The sequence below is a fragment of the Apteryx mantelli genome, chromosome 21 (genome assembly GCF_036417845.1).
Source record: "Apteryx mantelli isolate bAptMan1 chromosome 21, bAptMan1.hap1, whole genome shotgun sequence".
Taxonomy (NCBI): Eukaryota; Metazoa; Chordata; class Aves; order Apterygiformes; family Apterygidae; genus Apteryx; species Apteryx mantelli.
In genome coordinates, this window is record NC_089998.1 from 1261662 (window position 1) to 1279939 (window position 18278).

At 41.6% G+C, this 18278-nt stretch overlaps 1 protein-coding gene across 2 annotated transcripts in view; it reads left to right on the forward strand.

Annotated features, from left to right (window-relative positions):
• Positions 1-652: 652 nt before the first annotated feature.
• The window catches only part of NR6A1 (nuclear receptor subfamily 6 group A member 1), a 103208-nt gene continuing 85582 nt past the window's right edge, over positions 653-18278 (forward strand). Inside the window, exon 1 of one of the 2 annotated variants that reach the window (XM_067309095.1) lies at positions 653-675. The gene's annotated coding sequence lies outside the window, so the exon portion shown is untranslated. Of the gene's footprint in view, positions 676-14874; positions 14884-18278 lie in introns of those variants that run through there. The other variant, XM_067309096.1, reaches the window with a different exon arrangement.

The following is an 18278-nucleotide window of genomic DNA, read 5'->3' on the forward strand; positions in this document are numbered from 1 at the left end:
CTGTCCGGTGCCCCCGTCCCGCGGTGTCCGGTGCCCTCCCGGGGTGTCTAGTGCCCCCGTCCCGCGGTGTCGGTGTCTCCCCGGGGTGTCCGGTGCCCGTTTCCCGGGACTGTCCGGTGCCCCCGTCCCGGGCTGTCCGGCGCCCCGGGGTGCCCGGCGCCCCCGGCCGGGTCGGGCCGGGCAGCGCTGCGGGCCGGGCGGCGGGTGCCCCCTAGCGCCCCACCGCGCCGCTGCCGGTGCCGGGGGCGGCGGCGCCCGGTGACACCGCCCGGCCGCGCGCGGACACGCGGGGGCGTGCGCAGGGCGGGGCGCCCCCCCGCGGCGCGGCCGGTGGTACGGCCCAGGCGGGCGCCGGGAGGACTACGCTTCCCGGCGTGCCCCGCGGGCTCCCCCCGCGGCGCGGCCGGTGGTACGGCCCGGGCGGGCACCGGGAGGACTACGCTTCCCGGCGTGCCCCGCGGCGGCCCCGCGCGGCGCCCGCAGCGGCGGCGCTGGCTGTCAGCAGCGCCCGGAGCGGCCATGGGGCAGCGCGGCCGCCGGGGCCGCTGAGAGCCCGCCGCGCCCGGCCCGGCCCGGCCCGGCCCGCCCGGCCCGGCGCCGCCGCCGCCATGGAGCTGGAGCCGCCCGCCGAGCTCCCGGAGCCGCGCGCCGCCGCCAAGGGGCCGCCGCGCAACGGTGAGCGCAGCGCGGGGCCCGGCCCGCCCCCCCCCCCCCTCCCCGGGCCGGCGCGGCGCCTCCGGGCCCGGCAGAACCGGCCGGGGGGGCCCTGCGGTGCGGGGGGGGGCGGCGGGGCTGGTGCAGGGGGCCGCAGGGCGGGTGTGCCCGGGGGGAGCGTGTGTGAGAGCGTGCGTGTGCGCGCAGGGGTGCGTGCTGCGGGCTGCTGGGGGTGTGTGTGTGGGGGGGGGGGTTGTGCGCGCGCACGAGGTGTGTTTGCTCGGGGGTGCGTGTGCTGGGGGGTGCGTGCGCCCCCTGCGCCAGGGAAGGCTCCGGCGGGGCCGCACGTGTGCCTCCGCGTGTGTGTGTGCCCGCCCGCACGCGGCTGCGGGGCCCCGTGGGCGGCTGTCGCGGCTTGTGGGCTCGTGGGTTCGTGGGTTCGTGGGTTCGGGCCCGCGGCGGCGCCCGTCCCGCCCGCGCTGCGGCCCCGCGTCGGTTTCCCGGCGGCGCTTCGCGCCAGGCGCCCGTGGCGGCCCCGGCTGCCGCCCGCGCTGCCGCGCCGTGGCCGCTTCCCTCGGCGCTTTCCCTCCCTGGCCGGAACCGGCTTGAGATGTCAGCGATCAATCTCGCGTGTAAACAGCGCCTGCATATTTTATAACGGTGGGATTCGGCGGCGTTCCCTCTTGTTGTTATACAGCGAATCAATAAACTCTATACAGATGCAACTTCATATTGTTATGGGCAGCATAACAAAGAGCCGCAGTTACAAATGCAAAAAAAAAAAGTGCTCTTTCTGCGCCACTCACTGCCGAGTTCTTGCTTTGTGAATCCCTGCTTTATTTTGCGGTGACTTTCTTTTTACAGGGCCCTATTATCACTGTCAGGCTGTAATACCGCTCAGACTGGGGTTTAACAAGAAATACCAATCAATCACTGTGACCTTTTCAAAGATAATAACTTGGTTACCTGCCCAAAATCAGTAAAGTTCATGGGACGCTTGTTTATTTCTTATCTGTTTATAAAGAATATGTTTCTAAAGTAGTGACGTTTACTACCGCTTCACCTTCAATCCGAAAAAAGTGTACTTTTTTTCTATCTAAATTTTCTTGTATATACTGCAGCTTCTAAAATTGCTGAAAGCATAAAAGCCCATTTTATGTATGGGTGAAATGTGAAAGGATATAATTTCAGAAATATTAAAATGTACCACAGTTTTGCTGTATTTCAGTACTTTTTTATGGTTTCCAGAGTTCTGGGTGGTAAGTTACAGCTTTGCTAGATATCGTGTTTTCTTTGAGATCCACTTACTGTGTTCTGTGTGATGCGAGTTATTTTCCACTGACATCTGGATACTTAGGATGCACAAAATGTTTATTTGATCAGTTTGTATGCTGTTGCTTTCTGGCTGGGCTGCTTTTGGTGTTTATAGGCACCATTTGGAACACTTTTACACTTCCAGTATGCAGATACCGCATCTGCACTTGAATGTCCCTGCCAATTTTTATGGTTTACAATTGCATTTTACCATGTTAAGGTGCTTTTTTCTACAAAGGATTTACTCAAACACAAGAGATTTCTTATAAGAAAATGTTGGTATTTACTAGATACAAGGACTACTGAAATAGGTGTTTCTGTAATACCTGCAAATGAGAATTTTAAATTGTGTCCCTTTGTGAGATTTCTAGAAACCTCTTTCTTTCTCTCTTAATCAGATATGCAATTGGATGAAGGATACTTTTCATCCTTAATATTGTTCTCTCTAACATTCTGACTTAATTTAATTTAGAAAGTGTCTGTTGCTTTGGTGTCCTTAATTATTTAACAATATTAACACTTGGCCTGCATTAGTGCCCTCCCTCTCCCCCCGTGGAAGTGTGCATACTTTGACTTTTTAATCTCTTTTAATTTGTCAGATTAGTTTTAAAAATTAGTTGCATGTCTTGCATGGCTATTTCACGTGATAGACATTGTACCTATGGCTGCAGTTAGTCTTTTGAATGGATGATGTAACAACCTTTTACTACTTTGCCTTCAAAAATGTGAAATGCTGACACGGTATTGAGACATTGCTTGACCTTCAGTCTTTCTAAAGCCTACAGCAGCCAGGGGAGGAGTAGAAAACTGGCTGGATTGGCTTGTCACTTTGTTAGCTTATAAAATACCTGCAAACAGGAATGGAAAATTAAGAGTCTTAACGTTTCCTCTTTTTGATGAAGGTTCGTAATACTTCTGATGCCTTGAGGTGCAATATCTTCACTCCTTACAAAAACAATTAAAATAAAATTGTATGCCATATATATGGTAAGTAGGATTACATTATCGGTTGCTGTGTTAAAATCATTAATGAACTCAAGCTCTGCGTGTGGCTTCTGCGTTAACCCCTAGTAAACCGAGACAAGTTTACTGGCATCTTCAGTGAAAGAAACCTCAGAATAATTTTGATATGCAGTTACGTAATTTTATTTCAGCAGTTACTGGCATTTACAGCTTCATGTTTTTGAGGGGGAATTTGACATGGTCTTAGAGTATCAGATAATGGTTTTCCCTTACCACCTAGAGTGTATATTCTCTACCACATAAGGAGCATATTTTATCTTCGATAAAATCAATGAAAAATGAGTAAAATTAATTCTTTTTATCTTCTCTGGTAAATGACAGGGTATGCACTCCACTGAAACCCAGCAATAAGATGGTGTTGCTGTCATACAGTGCTTCTCAAATAATTATTTAGGCAAATTGTTTTAAATCATTACATTAGGGCATTCATTTTCCCTGCACTACTAGCAATTATTTCTCAACAGGTCCCATTTAAGACCAAGTTCCCTGTAGTTTCAGCCAGCACTTTTTTTCCTTCTGTGGAAAAAAAATGTAGTGGCTCTTACCATTATTTTACACAAGACAAAATAATCAAAATGGTGTAAAACAGGTTATCTGGAATTAGGATACTTCTGGACATGCTTTGCTGTTGTGTGGATATGTTATCTGAAGGTCTGAAGGCAGATTTACATATTAGGAAACTACATTTAAGGGAATACAAAATTCAGGCATAGGAGTTCCGGATAGGTAGATTACCAATCTGAATGAAGTTTATAGCAGAGAGAAGGGCAAACTTGTGAAAGCACAGAGAGTGTAAGGTTTACAAAGAAAAATCCTGTTGCTTGCCTCCCTTCCCTTCTCCACAGCTCTCTTGGAAACTTTACTCGCTACACACTGACGTTTTTAGTGGTCCTCTAGGCTCGACTGCTTTGCATCTGATGAGATAAGCCTTTATTTTTCAAAGACAATTTCATTGATATAGTTAAGTCTTAATTTACTTGCTATAAACTTTTCTTGAAAGATTTAGGAAGAATAACAAACTGAATTGTAGAATGGTAATGCTGCTAAACTCAAATATCTCTGAAAAAACAAGAAGTTATGCTATTATTTTAAAACAAATTAGTTGGGCTTTTTGAATGTAAATGGCTCATTTTCATAAAGTGAATGAGAACAGAGTCCTGAGCTTGGGTCTGTGATGAGAAAAGAGACTTGTAATTTAGCAAGAACTTAACTCCTACATTTGTTATGATTCGATTTGAGGATAAGATGGAAGAAATCTCTGTGTAAAGTTGGAGTTCAGTATGGATGGCTTCTGTAGATCATTAATCAGGAAAGTAGTTTCATACAAGCTTTTTTGTACTGAAAAACAAGACTAGCAATGTATGTTCAGCAAATGGACAGTATGATGTGACGTGACAACAACAGTTTTTTTGCTACCCTATGATGTGTTTCAAAGATACCATATCATGAAAAAAGAAGAGGGAATTCTTCTACCTAGTAGACTATTTCCTGATTGTTAGGAAGCAATATTCATGTCTCTGGCAAGTTATTTTTGATCTTTTTTTGAGGAGGGGACTAGGAGAGTATAGTGTGTAATCAGTTTATTAAATTTCTGTTTAACTCTTACATGATAGTAGATTTGAACAAATGCATTTACGCTAGCATTCTCCAAGCATGAGAACACAGTTTATCCTGTTGATAAACTGCCTGTTTAAATAAAGCCTTTAGCAGTGTAATCTGGTAATTGGAATTAAGTCATTTACATAAAGAATTGGCCCAGGATTTCATCAGATGGTTGCTGGTGAGCTGAAATGCATTCTTTCCCTCCAGCTGTATTAAACTAGCCTTTTGATCCTCTTGCTTTTTTTTTTTTCCCCCTCTCCTTTAAGCCATAGTGGTTATCACTTTGCAAAGTTAATTGAGGAAGGGAAGTTAGGGGACAGGAGGACCCTTCGAGCTTCAGCTTTAGTCTTAATTATTACATTTCTAATTACCTAATTAGAAGACTTCTAGGTTTTTCATGTTAATAAAAATTGTTCTATACAGGCTTTTTAGAAAGAGGAAATGCACAGCTGATAGACTAGTTACAGTGAAGTTTTATCGGTAAATGATTACCAGTAAGTTATCTTGAAAGCAGTATATTTCTGCAGAATCCTAATTCTGCTCCAGCTCTATGATGAAGAGCCTTAATTTATAAAGGGTGGACCCCATGTCCTTCAGAAAGCACAGGAGTTATATGTCTAATTCCCATTGCCTAATCATCCCAATTATTAGATTTGTAAATGTGAAATTTAAACTTAGATTATTCACACTGACCAGATTTTTCCCTGTTTTTTGATCCTCTCCCCTTTGAGGATGCGTCAAAAAATGCTAAAAATTCACCAAACTTCTAATGTCAGGCTGACTAAACTGCTGTAACGTCCTTGTCTTGAAATGTATCTCTCTGCTGAAACTTGATGGAAACTTTAAATATTTCCTGTAAATAGATCCCAGAACTGTGAAGCCCTTGGGACTGAATCTCAAAGTTTCTCATCACATAAAACCATGTAAGCTATTCAAGCCGAAACCATGAATGGCAGCGGTCATATTTCTAAAGGTTTAAGTTGTGCTCAGGTTGGCGTGGTGGATTCTCTCTGTATTGCTAGTTGATCGGTTACAGGTGTAATATTGCTGAAACTGTAAAAGTGCACACTGTTACTATTAAAAAATACAGCATTCTACTGCATTTATATTTATTCTGGCACTGCTGTCCAACAGTCTCATGTTTTATCTGCTGTATTGTTTTTTTTTTTAGTTTTAGATCATGAAGCCAAGTGATAAAAAGATGGCTTTCATGGTTGTAGTGGAAAACTTGAAAGTAACTTCTGGTCTCTGAAAGCTCTTCCAAATACTAACTCCATCCTCCAAACATCTCCTCATTCAGTTGCACAGCTGTAACTTGATTTTTTTGGATGTTGTTTGTTAATATGTATTGGGAATTATTCTGAAGTATGTTGCTACTTTAAATCTCAAGTATACTTTTTGTTAAGAGTAAATATCCTGTGCATATTCTATAAATGAGTTCAATGAAATGCCCTGTTAGTCACAAATAGTGATTGTTCTTATCTGTAAATAATTTAATGTAATACAGCTTTCTTTATTATTGGAGCTTTGTTTTAAGATGGATAACCATCTAGCTGCAGTCTTGGGTTATCTGCAGTAGAATGTGAGCTTATGTGTTTTATTTTTAAAGTAGGATTTTTTTCAGGGTGAGAACTTCAGGTGTCAGTTCAGCGGGAGCTGGAAGTTGCTTTGTTCAGCCTGTGTTTACCGAGCTGTTTGTGTGCTGTTCCTTGTGTAGGACGATACCTTACTCACTGGGAGTACTTTGGATTTTTGAGACTGTACTCGTAGTAGTCTAGAGGATTTGTTTGTTGCCACAAGTCAAAATCAGGATGTTTCAGCCTGTTCATTTTTTTCACTTGATGCCTTCCATGAAGTTTTGTTTCTCCTTTTTCTATATAAAACCAAGTTCTTCATCATTTGCAGATTTTTGAACAGTGGTGCTTTTTGTGGGTGTTAGTTCCCAAGTCTGGTTTGAGTCCAGTTTGCCCTTTTAGAAGGCAGACAAGAATGCCTAATTAAAAATAATTATTTAATGACTATAACTCTGCAGAAGCAGTACACTAGTGTGAATCTCTAATTACAGAAATACTGTGTAACTCTTATTCTTTACAACTTACCCGTTTGTCAAAAGTACTATTAATTGAGCTATAAATTTTTTAGGCAGATCTTCGCTAAAATGTAAAGCAACCCAAACATAAGCTGAAACGGCTTCTGCTAGAGACTAGTGTTTCTGAAAAAGTAATGCTGGCTCCAGTTGATGTACAGATTACTGGACACAGCAGTTGCTGGTACAAGTCATGCTACAGTGAAGTAGCAAATTAACTGATGTCAGAGTCTAATGACAACCAGTTACAGCATCAGCGTAAACCTCTGGTAGAAGGGCAATAGTGACACAGCTGTAGATCGCTTTAGAGCTCCCAGCATTGTTTTGCGTTGTTTTGTATTCCTCCAAGTTTTACTTTTGTGTAATTTAGAAACCTGACCAAGATCATATGGGAAAGTAGCTTTTCTGTACGTTTATATAAACCAAAGGTATTTTTAGATTGGATTAACTGTAAACACAAACTTTAGCATCCAGAGTCTTTCAGAGGCTGTTAACCTGGTGTTTTTTAGCAGTGGTTGGGGAAGGCGCTTCCTCTAGAAACAGTAAAGCTGAGCTTTACTTTGCTGTTGGGCATGAGTTTGTCAGCACATGGGTGTATGTGCTTAGAGCACAGGTGTAATGATCGTGAGAGCCTCAGTCTTTTACACAGCAGCGGAGCTAGAACCAGCTAGAAGGGATTTTCTTTTCCTGGTTGTGTTGTATGAACTAGTTGAAATTTCAGCTGTCAGATGGTGGAGATCTGTGGTTAGTTGGTCAAGATTTTGTGATCCTCTTCTGTAGTCTTATGATGAAGCTCCAATTTGGCTAATTTTTTATGGTGCCAAACTAATTGAAACTTTCTTGAACCCTCCATAAAAAATAACTTGTATTTTATTAATTAGTCTGATACATACTAACTTAAAAGTCTGTGCTAACTGAAAGATGCTTGTAGATAGGTTTGAGAGATTCATAAAGTTGTTTGGGCTTCTGCTGATGACATTGATCCAGCATGCAAACTGGGAAATCATAGCTTAGTCTCATAATTGCTTCATTAGAAATTCTGAATTGGTGCTTGCTGGATAGAAGGTTGTTCTGAGCTTTAAAGTTTGGTTTTTTTGGAAGTGTATGTGTGGGGGGTTGGAGGGGACAGTGTCTAAAGAGAAGAAACCCAAATTCCCACCATAATGGACCTTTGAGGCCTGTTGCTGGAAGTGTTACCATGTTTTCCAAAATTGAAGACAACTGACGAAACAGGTTAATTCAGTGCAAGTGCTGTGCAATAGCTTACTACATGCCAGCTCGTGGTAGTCAGTTCAGTGTAGTTAGTTGTTGTTCCTTCTACTTTTTGCTTGTTGGCTTTATGAAGTTTTTCATTGCTTGCTTCTATTTTTGTCCTTACCTGATGCATACTGTATTAGTTTGCCACCATAACGCTGTAGTTGACCTTTAGTATTTCATTTTGATTTGCATAGCAGCTTTGCTCACTATCACAGGATGATATCCTTAAAAATGACACTTTTTAGTCTTGAAAACTTACGCATTAAACAAAACTGCATAAAGGAAAATCCCCAGGCCTGTTGGAGACATGTAAAAAGGACACCCAGCAGGAAGAGAGGCCCATGTCTTGAAATATTCATCAATCATTTTCCTGGCACCAGGAAACCAATCAACCTTCTAAGGGGTAGAGCATAATCAATCACACAATGTGGGAAATTGGAATCACTGGCCCTACCAAAAATGTTCCTTCACGTTGACAGAGTAAAAAAGATTGTTGTGTTCGTGCTTATTCACAAGTAGTAACTTACATGCTTGGTATAAAGGACTCTAGATTATATACATTAGAGTTTTTCTCAAACTTAAGCTAAAGATTCCCCCACCCCCAATGATTAAGTTGGTCTGTGTTTTGCTTCTAGATTTTATTCTTCACTTTTCTATAGCTGATAAGTGAAGGTTTTGTCCCCAGATCATTAACCTTGTTGTTCTGTAAACTGCAAGTTCAACAAGATGCTGTTTTTCCTCTACGGGATCAGAACTCTAAGATTTTACAGTTCCTTCATGAAACAGTTTAAAACAGTTTGTTTTTCAAACTGTGCCACTGGAGATGAAGTGCATCTCCTGATGCTTGTCCCTTTTTTATAGCTTTCACCTAAGTTAGAAAAAATATATATAGGCTTCCCAATAATAAATAGTAATTGTCAACCTCCGTAGAATATTTAATTGTAGCAAGTGGATAGGAGTTATTTGAATTCTGATTTTTCTAGTAAGATGCTATAAATTGGAAAGAGTTGTTTATAATTTTGTTCTTTCTGTGAAAAACTCTGCAATAACTATTATGTAAGAAATGCTGTAATACTTAAAGTGAAATAATTGGCAAGCAGATTGCTAGAATTCCTTCACTGAAAAAATGTTTCTTGCGTAACTCCTATGGAATAAGAAGCAGTCAGCTATTGGCCCTAATATGCACTTGCCTGGAGTTGTTCTGCTGATGCCTCATCTAAACTAGGCTTGGGTAACCTTGGATTATTGCAAAGAGAGGCACTAACCTTCAGCTGGCAGCCTGCTCGTGGAGGTGCTTCTTGGTGGCTACTTCTCTGAAGTTCTGATGCTGCTTTCTGCTTTAATGTGTGTTTAGTTAGAGTTTTTTTGGTACGGATCTTGGTACTGGTTTAGAATGCTTTGTCTGTTTTTTCAATAGCTAGAGAAATCTGAAACAAATGTCGTAACTTAAAAATATAGCATTTTAATACATTAAAAACATACTCAGGAAAGTACCAGATCTTTTTTTTTTTTTTCTTCCTGGCAGTAGGAGGCCAAAAGCCCACATGGCAAGAGCTTTTTGTCCTGTTTCTTCTGTCCTCCCCCCTCCCACGCTGCCGGCCTCAATTGCAGAGCTGTGTCTCCAGCTGGGAGCGTGGTGCTTGTGGCCTCCTCTGCGGCGGCTGCTCCTCGTTTGGGTATTGTCACTGAGTGGGTGGAGAGCGCAAGGGCTTTCTCTGGTATCCACCAGCGCCCGGACGGCGGAGCAGGGGCCGGGTTGACTTCGGAGACAGCCTGTCTTGACAGGCACCTTTGGGACTCGGAGAGGGGGACCAAAAACCCTTTTCTGTACTGTCTTCATGGAAAAGATGAGTCAAGTTTTTGGCAAAATGTTTTGTTCGTTTAACATGTGTCAAATGTGTCTTCTTGACATATAGCTGCCATAATAAATACCATATGAATAACAAGTAGTGTTCCAGTACATCCTATATCTGCTGAGGAATATTTCTACCCCTTAAAACTTAGGGAATGTCGCATCAGAAATACTGGTTTTCTGCTTTTTTTTTTTAAGTGTGCATTAAATGTGAGAGCTTGACACCTTGAGATTACAGGCTGGGATACTTCGTTGGACATAGGAAATCTTAGAGCATGTGTGTGTAACTGGCAGTGCTTGTCACATGCGCACAACTTGGCTAGCGTTGTTTGCCAGTAACTATTGTCTCAAGTATTAAAAATGACTTGTCTGCAATGCAGATGTGTAACAGTTAATAATGAATGAGATTGCCAGCTGCTCTTCAATACTGAGGGCAAAATCCTAAAATCCCAGTTAGTAATTAAAAGCTTTGAAATTACCTTGAATCTAAAGCTGTCCTGAAGTAAATTTATGGCTTTTCCTCATTGCGAAAGAGGTTAGGTACAATGGTGTACTGTGCTGTTTGGTGAAACATTTAATGGTAGCCTTGGATGAGCACTGAAGATCAGAAGTGGGAGGAAGGCAGTCGAGGCACAAAAAGGCAGTGCAGACTGGCTGCAAGCACATCTCTGGAAAAGTAGAAGGGGTTGTATGCAGAAAGAGGGTAAAACTGCATGCTCACACGTAACTGTCTGGAAATTGAAACTGTATTTTATTTTTTAGAGACTTACCAGTACTGGCTTACTTTACTTACTGAGAAATCCAATGGGGTACTTAAAAGGAGCTAGTTTTTAAAAACAGGGAGATATTTCCTTAGTTAGTGACAGTACTGAGCTACTTGTCATTTTGTAAGTGTGTGAACTTACACAGTTTCAGCTCTATTAGCAAGAGTATCGTTAATGTGGGCTATTGCTCTGAAACTTAGCTATTCTGGTTCTGCAGCTTTGTTACTAGCTTCAAGATTTTTTTTCTCCAATTAGCGCTACTCTGGTATAAAATCATGTGGAGAACTTTTTTCTGATGCTCTTTTTGAGCCCGTACTTCTTGAGTTGAGCCTTGTTGATTAGGTATTTTGAAACTTTTGTTATACGAACTATCCTTTTGGTCGATAAGGAAGATAACACTTATCCTGTACCTCACAAAATGATAAATTGCTAAAGGGTAAGCTTTAATGCATATACCTATTTTTAGTATATTTAGGAGGATTGTATCCATTCAAGTATTTGGAGCATAAAAATGAAGGTTTTACATGAACTAAATTTAAGTAAAATATCAGAAGTGAAACTGATGTAGATGTCTTTGAAATTCTTGTCGTTTATGTCAGTTTAACAGGAGCTCAGGTTATAGGTGTTCAGAGAACTCTTTTGCCTATCTTAACCCTCTCCAAAAGCCCCGTCCTTTGCACCAAAAAGCAGAGAGCAGTGCTAAAGCCCGTTTCACCTTATTCGGTCCATTAAAGATCAGGTCACCCTGGGATTAATTTTTCTGGTTTTTAGCAGAGTAAGACGTTTTCAAGCCTGGCCACGGTTTTTGGTTGCGGGGTGGGGGGCAAAGCGGGCTCGTGCTCAGATGAGAGGCCTTGCACCACACCGCTGGCCAAGCAGAACGTGGGCCATCTGTGAAACGTGACAGTGATGAACAGCGGCAGCGGATGCTTAGGTGGGAGTGTTCTTATTTTGCTTTCGTAGAGTGATTAATCTCCAAATAACGTATGAGGAGAGAAAACTGACAAGAGCGAGTCCACTCTGACTTGTAAGTATGAAGACGCCGAGCGCTGCTGAGACAGTCACCTGAGAAATAATATCAGAGCAGCGTGGTGGCACTTCTGTCCTGCTTGAACGCAGGGCGAGTGTCTGCTGTTCAGGGCCAGCTTGTCAAATGCTACAGAAGGAAACTAAGTGGTGGAATATTAAACTATTGCTGGAAGCTGACAGAGCTTTTTGGCACGTATCTGCCACTTTGTTTCGTGGTATTTTTTGGCTTTTTTTCCCCTTTTTTTTCAGTTCAGCATAGATGTCAGAACTGATTCTCTGCCAGTTGTCTGCAGTGACTTGTCCAGATCCTTATTTAGCAAAGCTGAGAATACCACTGAGAAATGAAAAGTATGAATATATGTTCTTGAGTGTGTCTATATATGTGTATATGTAGGAGTTAATTACCATGCCCACATCTTGTCCTGTGTTGGTTGGCTGGTCTGAAGCCTGGTGGACTGACCCACGGGTCACTCACACATTAATGCCCTGGCCTCAGAGAGAGGGAACAGTCCTGATGATAGCACTCAGTGACAACTTGCAAAGGATTACTGTACAGATGCAGCAAGTATGACAGTGCCAGGTAGACCTGCAGAGTAGCAGGAATACAAGCCCTTGATGGTTTTCATTGCAAGGATTAAAAGTTAAACTGAAGCTTAAAAAATGTAAATATATATGCATTATGACTCTTATCAGCAGAAGCGCACTGTCCCTATGTTTGGAAGCTTTGCGGATGAGCATGTTACAGGTCAAATAGTTGGAAGGCTCAAGTGTATCTCCAGCAGATAGTGAAGTACTGACTCTTCCTCACTCGCACACAAGTTAGTGCCGAGGGTTCAGCGAAGGATGGCCAAATTCAACCTGCTAGCGTACCCAGGTGATGTGCGTCTGCTTTGGGGATGAAGGAGAACTGTAGTATGCTCCGTATAACAAACAGGGTCACAAGATCACTGTGGTCTTTGTATTTTCCATTAAACAAAAGTGGTAAATTGGAAAGCATGGCTTTTTCATCAAGCTGTAAACAAGGAAACCAGCTTATTTTCACTGTCTTCTTAGTGCGATTTTTCCATTCATGTTTTAGCTGTGTAGAATATAAGTTTTCAAAGACATTTACTTTCCTAAAGTTAATGGTAAACAAGTCATACAGAAGAGGGCAATCTGATATGCTTAATAACCTCCCACTATCCTGAGAGCCAGAGAAGTAAACTGAGGAGCATAATTCCTTTAGCAGTCTTCTTGCTGCTACAAAAAAACTTGAGAGAAAAATCACAACTACTGAATGTTTAGTCTGATTTTGAAAAAAACTATAAAATGATGATCTTTAAACATTTTGATATTTGTTTACCTAGTAGATTACTCAGCTCCAAAAAGAGTAACATAAATAGATTTCTTATAACAACAAATGTAGCAATTGCTTTAGAATTGTAAAACTTGTAATAATAAGTCTTAAAACATGAGACAAAAAAAGCAAAATTGTAAACTGTTTCAGGAACTAGTAAAACATGAAGCCCTGTGCTATTTTTATGAAGTTGGTTCAAAATAGAATTAAAGCTTCAGGTTTTTTTTTTCTCCAGAGCAACAGTGTATACTAAATTCACTCCAAAATAACTTTCCCATTGAGAAGAATGGGAGCTTCCTTTAAAATGTAGGCATTTTTCTTGTATTTAAGGTAATCTACTAGAGCAACTGAAGACAATTATCTTTAAAACATGAGGAATGATGCTTCTATCCCGAGGAATCTTTGCTAGTTCTCAAACATTTTCTGGTGTTTTTAAGACACTTAGATGTGTGTTACCACACTGCAAAGCTAATAAGACACACGGCATCCTACAAAATGAGATTTTAGCAGTAGACAGATGTGGATGGAATGACTCTGAAAGAGAAAGGAAAGTGTTTCTGGAATTGCAAACAGCAGGAGCTAATACGGTTTGCAAACATGGTAGACAGTAGGCAGAGAGGTAGGTGGTGAGAAAGAATCAAATTTCTCTTGATTCTTGTGTGTACATAATCCCCATCCCTGGGAGGCCAAATTCTTAGTGTAAGCTTCTCACTCTAACAAAGCCCCAAATACTGGTATTTGTAGGATTAAATGGGAAGCTGTCAATGAGGCTAGAAGGCTGTAGATCACTATATAAATTTCATAAAACAAAGACTTATTAATAACTTGTAATGAGCTGGTCACATACGTTAAGGTGATGCTAAAGCTATGAAAGCACCATTGAGCATGTGTTTGATTTTCAAAGTGGTGCTTTTCGGCTGAGCCTTTTACTGCAACTTGCCCGATTAGGCAACTTGTGTTGCCTTCTGAAGTAGGTTACTGCAGTTTGAAGACTCTAATATTACAGCATTTAACCTATGATATGCCCAATGCTTTATCAGTTCAAACTGGTCATAGGAACTTTTTTACGTTACAGGCTTAGTTTTCATTGAGTATGGCAGGTAGGATGCTGAGCGTAATTTATCTTCTGTACGATATTTGAACTAAAGAATAATACAGGAAGAAAAATGTTTTTAATCACGACATAGAACTTTTATGTTCCATAATAAACCTTATAGTTACAGCAAGCTGTGACTGCTTGCAGTGTCCAGGTACCCGCAAAATTACCGCGTAGCAGTTGTCTTGTATCTCTGCCCTCAGGAAGGAGGTCGGCGTCGGCATGCTTGTGCATGCGGTGTGCCGGTCTGACCTGAGTTAAGGTGCGAGCTGCCTGGTGCCTAGTTGCATTACATGTATGGGACAGCGCAGGCGTCCAGGGACAGAGCTGTTGTTGGAGCCTTTAGGAAATGAAGACCTCACAAAAAATGAAACAGCAGAAACCAGAGCTGTACCCACATTGACAAATCAAATGTTAAGCTCATTCATTGATTTGGTTCTCTCACATGACACGCAGTGAGAATTACAGCTCTGGTTTATACTATGTATGCAATTAGGAATATATCATATTTCTGAATATTCAGAAATATATCATATTTGTCACTTCCGTACTGAAAGAGTTGTAGATTTAAATACAGAATGCCAACAGTAGCTCTTACCTGATACAGTAAACATATTTGCTGTAACTAAGCCATCTTTTTTTATAAGCATTATAGGAATATACTCTACCTAGGCAGTTGTAAAGCTTTCACCCTGTTCCTAATACCGTGTTTTAAAGTTGATTATACATTCAATGATCGATTTTAATGGTTCGGTCTTTTTGTGTGTGTGGTGACGAGGAAAATTGTTTTAAAATGTCTAGCGCTTATACCTATTTTTCACATTCTAGGAATCTGTCGAGATCCTTCAGCAGAACGTGATTCATCTGCTAGTAAGTACTAGTTAGTCTCCCTCTTTCATTTCCAGAGTTGGAAGCAGTGTAGCAAGCAGAGTTTTAGTGGGCACAGGCTGTGTCTGGATAAAGTCTATTAAAGTTAAAGCTTTATTATCTACACTAATTAAAATTTGGAGATAAATGCTGTTAAATTCATTTGCCTTGAGGTTAGGGAAAAGCTGTTTTCAGAGCTCTTCGGGTCTGTTCTTTTCTAGGATCACAGTTTGTCAGTACCATTCATGCACTAGCTATTAAAGTAAAATGGCACGTTACCTGTTTTGTGATGAAAAAGTCTATAGTGCAGTATTTCTAGTCTGAAGCAGTGGTCTTTGGCTTCTAGAAGCACTCATCTCTGGGCATACTGGTTAATTTGAAACCTAATTGCTGGCATATTCTGTATGATATAATGTCATATCAGCAGGCAAGTATTAATCTGGGTTGATGTTAACTCAAAACATCAGTGGCATCTCTACTCTTATGTAACATCAGTTAACTTTCTTTTTTAATGTAGGTAAATACAGTAGGTTGAATAGATGGATATTGCTATAGTAGTATGCCAAGGACTGGTGTTAGCCAACATTTATCAGTGATCAAAAAGTAAATATAGGATTACCACTAATTTACGGACAGTACAAAGATTTACAGAATGATTATGCAATTGATGTTTCAATATTGGAGTAGTGCAGGCTGCATGGTAGGCAATATCCTGTTCACCCAAAATATACTATGCAAAATTCCATATCTCGGAACAAAGACAGCACTGTGGAATAGAGAATTACAGTCTGGGAAGCACTGGCTGCAAAACAGTTGGAAGGTATTTATAATGATTAAGTGCCTATCATTGCAATGCTGTAGCAAAAAGCACTGATGTGATCCTTTGGAAGTTGTAAGTAGAAGGTCTTTTATGTCTCCTGCTTATCTAATACTAACAGCTTTGCATTGGAATGCTAATATTGTATAATGCTGCACAAAAACCTAATGTTGATTTCTTAAAATACTGGGGATTGCCCAGAGAAATTGAGGCAACTTGATAGTCTTGGCCTATTCAGCTCACCAAAAAGACTGAGAGTAATTATGCTGTTGAAGTAGGCTTGTAGAGAGAAAATCTTGGATATCAAGACGTTCCTAAAGAGAGGAAAGGGCCGAAATAAACAGACTGCAAACTGAGACTATTAATTCAAACTGAAAATACAAATTCAACTAAATATGATTTTAGTATAAGTTTTTACTTCTTTTTGTAGGCTTTTTTTGCCCTCAAATCAGGACAGGATGTCTTTTGAAAACAGATGAATCTTTCCCTTGTGAACAAGGGAAATACTGCATTCTGAGGTCCCCATTCATCTGTGATAATTGAATGCAAAAATACACTGCTGTATTGATTATCTGCCTTAATTTTTAAAAGCCTGGCTTCTTCAGGAACTTGTTCAGGATTTCCAAACATGTAATCTTGGTTATGAATAAAACATTTTTGAAAGTAAAAATAAATGTCACTAAGACTAAAACATTTCAGTGTTAATCTGTGGAGAAAGATTCACATGAATCTCAATTCACAGGCGAAGAAACTAGATGTTTTAGTAAGATGTGTGTAGATTTGATTACAGTTTTCTTCCCTATTGAGTCGAATATCCAGTGTACCTCTCTGAGCTCTTATTTCTGATTGCCTGGAGTAGCAGAGCGGTCAGATTTCAAAAGGTGCACTGCGCCCTGTTTAAGAGAATGCAGAAGACATGTGAAAATCTTGTCCATAACTTATATGGTAAAGCTGATATCCCTGCAACCCGTATCTCCTTTCTGCTCCAATTTTTGTCTCAGGAGGCATTCCAGGAATCCTGTGACTTTTGATGGCATCAATAAATCAGATACCATACCAACAGAATTTTACTGGAATGTAAACAGACATTTAAAATAGCAATGTCTGGACAGTATATTTTGAAGAACACAGTGTAGGTACAGCTCTTTAAGTATGTGGAACATTAAATTGTTATGTTTCTTTCATCATGTTGATAAATAGGAACTGTGATTGTTTTCCATGTTAATGAAAATAATTCAAAATATTTACCATGGGGTAACCCTACTTCCCAGTCCCCTTTCCAAACAGCATGTATTTTCAGTGTTGAGGTGAGACTATAGAAGCCCTACCCCAATGTAGGGGAAAGGGGAGGAATGTCTCTGTATAGTAAAATTAGCTGATAAGGGATAATGAATCACCTTTTACACAGCTCTGCTCAGTAGCAGCTGATCTGGGGAACTGCAGACTGGTCAGCCTCACCTCAGTCCCTGGGAAGAGTATGGAGCAAATCATCTGGAAAGACTTTTCCAAGCACATGAGGGACAGGAAGGTATTTGGGAACATTCAGCCTGGGTTTATGAAGAGCAAATCATGCCCAACTAACCTGATTCCTTTCTGTGATGAAGTGACTGGGTCTCTGAACAAGGCGAGCAGTGGATGTCATTTTGCTTAACCTTAAGCAAGGGTTTTTACACAGTCTCCCATATCATCCTTGCAGCTAAACTGGGGAAATGTGGAAAAAGTGGGTGAAAACTAACTGGGCTATCTGACTCAAAGGATGGCAATCAAGAGTTCAAAGACTAATTGGCAAGGTATGGGTGGTACTTGGGAGCCAATACTGGACCAATACTATTTAGTTATTTCATCAAACACCTCGATGGTGGAATGGAGTGCACTCATCAGATTTGCAGATGACACCAGATTGATACTCTGGAGGGCAGAGCTGCTATTCAGAAGGATCTCGATAAACTGGATGAAAGGGCTGAATGAAACTTTGAAGCCCAGCAGAGACAAATGCCACGTCTTGCATCTGGAACTGCATAATCTCATGCAACAGTACAGCCTGGGGCCTGGCCAGCTGGGGGGCAGCTCCTGGGGTCCTGGTGAAGCTTGTGAACGTGAATCAGTAGAGTGTGCTTGTGATGATGAGAGCTAACCACATGCTGACTTACTTCCCTCAACCTTGCTAGTACAATTATTTCCCTCTGTTATGATACTGATAAGTCGCATCTGGAATACTATGTCCAGTTCTGGGCTGCCCAGTACAAGACAGGTTGACAAACTGAAGCAAGTCCAGTGGAGGGCTGCTGAGATGGTTGGGGGCTGGAGTACATGACAAATGAGGAGGGGCTGAGAGAATTGTATTTGTTAGGCTTGGAGAAGAGAAGGCTAAGTGGGGATCAAATTACAGTCTTCCACTTAAAAGTGGTGCTAAAGAAAAAATGGAGCCAAAATCTTCTCAGAGGTGAATGGTGAAAGGTCAAGATAATGGTCACAAGTTGCAATAAGGGAAATTCCTACTGGGCTTTTCTGGGAGGAAGAAAAAAAAAAAGCCCATGAGGTGGGAGTGATGCAGCACTGGAACTGGTGTCCAGAGGCTGCA